Raw genomic sequence first — 4,085 nt, forward strand, 5'->3', positions numbered from 1 at the left:
ATTCACATATATCCCATATTCATATTCAGATATATGAATTGTATATATGGTAATGTCAAAACTGCATAGCCATTGAAGTGGATGACTCAGTAGGTTTTACATATTTAATCATCCATTTAAATATCACCAATCAAGCTCATTACTAAGTTTTTGTCCAACTAAAATATAGCTTGTATTTATACAAAAATCTGTACAGAAACATCTATAACAGCTTGATTATAATTGCCAAGGATGGTACACAGGGGGATATTTATTTTTAGTGATGGAAACACCTGGTGTCTTCATTATGCTGGTAATTACCTGAGTATACAATTTTGTCAAATATTCAAATATATATTTGAAGGGTAAAGTTTCAGCTATAGTAACCATACCTCAGTAAACTTCACTTAGAGATGTTCTAGTCATTTCTAAAATTACTATAAGCAAGAATATTTTTAAAGGAGCTGGAAAACTGTGCCTAAAGAAGGAAAATAGAGTTATTAAAATCTACAAGGACTTTGATTTCCCAGCATCCAGTTTAATGAACAATGGAACGTTGATAGCAATTTCAAGAGTACTTGTACAACTTTGCCTTTCATTTTTTTCCCTCCATACTTTCTAAAAGCTGAAATTTCCTGCCTCCTGGAGAGGTAAAGCAGAGATCTAGAGCAAACAAGAATGACACACAAGTCCTCACAGGGTTTATTCAGATCTTTTATGGAACAAATTTGGTCTTCAAGATACAAGCATTTCTTAGTTTTATTTGGAAAGTCATTACCTGATGAATGACTCTTGTTGAAGAGTACCTTATTTTGACAAAGCTCTCTTTAAGTCACATCTATTTATTTCTTCTGAAGAAAACACTGGCTTTAACTACAGGACAAAGAGCATCACAGTATTATAGAACTTTAGCAAAAATGTGTCTTGTTTTAGATAACAAGTCATTTTATAGATAGTAGTTAGAGAAGCAACTGAAATGATACATGTAATGCCTTTCACCCAGGATATATGCACCTTCCAAAGTTATTTTCAATGTCTATCATCTCTCTAATTCTGACATGTAAATGACATTATCATGTTCAAATATCATAAGCTTCATAAAAATGATAAATAGGAGGACATAGATATTTAAGGAATATCCCAAATAAAAATTTTTGGTGAAGTTTATCACAACAATGTATGTGCATCTGCATATATATAACATATATATGCTATAAGCTACTGTATAGTATATAAAATATGTAATATATAATATATAGTATATATTTCAACAATATATATGTATAATATATGTGTGTTTTGTTGTAATTATGTGCCCTATAACATCTACATGTTATCTCTGCCCTCATTGGTTTCAAAAACATAAAATCATCCCTAGGCAAGAATAAGTCTGTGTTGTTATAAATTATCCTTATTAAAGACACCTCAAGACTCAGAAGGAAAAGAGAGGAGTGCAAATTTAAAGATCACAGAATCAGGAGCATCTGGTCTTTGTCAAGTACAAACAGTCATCATTTAAAGGCTAACCACAAAAGAGAAAAATGCAATTCCTCAACATCTGGAAAAGCTGACAACAGGATGATGCTACAAATTGTTTTCCAATAGATAATTAAAGATGATATAACCAGGAAGGTATGAATGAGGGTATAGGTTCAGGAGTAAACACATAGCAAGAAACATGAAAGATTTTCCTGTAAATATTCTGAGTTAATAAGCAAATACTATAAATTTAAAGCAAGAACGGCATGTTACATAGTTTTCGTATACAAATATAAAAGCAAAAAGTTACATTTTCATTAATTACAACATATTTTATTTATATAGAAAACTGATTATGGAATATTTTAAATCTATAGAACTTTTAGCATATGTAGGCATAATATCTAAGCATTGGAATAAAAACAAATCTTCAAATAAAAATAGAATCTCAAACAGAGTTTAGTGGAAATTATACTGTTTGCTAAGCAAAAAAATACCTCAAGAATAATAAACACGAATGCCCACAAGGGACAAGTGATTTAGAAGAATGGAAGGGATGAGTTGCATAAGTGATCATATGGTAGACTGTTGTTTAACCCACCAGAAAGAACAAAGCACATCGTTATTCCTAAATTCTGCAGCATTTGCAATTTTCTCTTTGACAATATCATACCTATTCACACTGACGGTTTGTGATTTAAAACCCTCATTAGCTTTTCCCATGCCTCTCCCTCTCCTGGTGAACCTTTCTGTTTCCAAAGAAAATTTCTCTTTACTCTGTGTGTGTGTGTGTGTGTGAGAGAGAGAGAGAGAGAGAGAGAGAGAGAGAGAGAGAGAGAGAGAGAGAGAGAGAGAGAGAGAGAGAATTTAATTTTCACCACCTGCCTTCATGACTATGATTTATTTCCTGGAACATGAGGAACATCAGTTGTTACATTACTAAAGACAAGGATAGTTCCTTCCTCCTGGCATCCATCAATTCCCCCCAGTCCTTCAGTGAAGGGTAGTGTCTTGTGAGCCATTCCCCCTACATAATGAATGGTGACAGGTCCAACCTTGCGCGAGTCTTGAAAAGATAAACACAGCTACAGCTACCCTTCCAGTGCAAACATGTAATCAGCACTACCCACCCCCCCAATCAGTGGCTCCAGTGTTCTCTCCACCTGCCTCTTCTCGACGTTCCCTGGCCCTTAGAGGAAATGTGCTAGAATTTCTAACAACAAATTAGAAACATATTCCCCATTGTTTAAGATAACATTGACGCTTATTTCAGCAAAGCATTAGAAGATCTTTCATGTACAAAAACCTAAAGTTTCCCTTGTGAGGAAAAAGCCATGAATATACATTTGACTAGCACAGATTGGGTGCCATCCACTCTAAAAACCAGACCTTCCTCAACTTTCTTGACGTGTATCACGTGTACTACTTTGGTATGTTTAAGAATCTTCACGGGCTTCAACTCCAATCAGACACGAAGGCAGCAACTTTAATGCAGCTTTTGGTAAATATCCTCAACGCGATGGGTAACCTTGAAATGCTGGATTGTACAGTGTGGCGTGAAACGAAGTCCTGACTGCTGCTCCCCTTCCCCCCTCAGACTAAACTTGCCTCCTCCGTGTTTGCTACGACGCCCAGAGAACGGAACACTACGGTTTTTACATTGTCATTTATTCTATTACCTCAGGACAAGTGAGTCTGGTACTGAACACTTTTTGAAGTAGCCAAGCTGAAGATAAAAGCATAATAGCGAAAGGCAGTAGACACTGCACTAGCTTGAAACATAAGCCTCAGTCATATAGACAGACAGAAACAGACACAGGTCAATCTACACGGAGGGAACCTACACCAACCCACATGCTTGGAAATGGAGTACAAACAAAGGTAGTTAATAAGTGCAACTACAAAAATGAGAGTGATGGAACGATGCCTAGAAAATTTCCAGTGAAATCAAACCATCTTGGATATGAAATAAAGAACAAGAAAATCCCTGAAATGCAAGAGGAAAAACATAAAATATAAAAAATCAGAAGTGGATAAGAAATCAGCTCAAAAGTAGGAAGGACCAAAACATTTTCCTAGCAAAAATAAGAAAGTGATATAGCAGCTTTTAAAAACCTGGAAACAAATTATAATAATAAAAGAATAAATAGTTTAATATGAAAAAAAGAGTGAATAAAAAATAAGCAAATTTCAAATAATCTATAGACACAAAGTGATGTAAGTGACATCTGTGCCTCTAAACTGAATTTGACTTTTTAAAAAAAGAGATTTATTCTCCTGCTGTGCATCACCCCTCTGGCTCTTAGAGTCTTTCCACCTCCTCTTCTATGTGATCCCTGAGATCTGAGAGAAGACATTTGAGATGTGCTGGATGTCTCTCTCTCTCTCTCTCTCTCTCTCTCTCTCTCTCTCTCTCTCTCTCTCTCTCTCTCTCTCTCTCTCTCTCCTCTGTCTCTTTGTCTCTTTATCTCTCAGAAGCAGAGGGGGTAATGTCTGGCTGTGGTTCTCTGTATTTGTTTCTGAGGCAGGAGGAAGCCTCTCTGATGATGACTGAATACAGGACATATCTATGAGTATAGCAGAATATTATGAGGAGTCATTTTATCATTACACTTTGGGCCCTCTAC

Source organism: Acomys russatus, chromosome 12, assembly GCF_903995435.1.
Source record: "Acomys russatus chromosome 12, mAcoRus1.1, whole genome shotgun sequence".
Taxonomy (NCBI): Eukaryota; Metazoa; Chordata; class Mammalia; order Rodentia; family Muridae; genus Acomys; species Acomys russatus.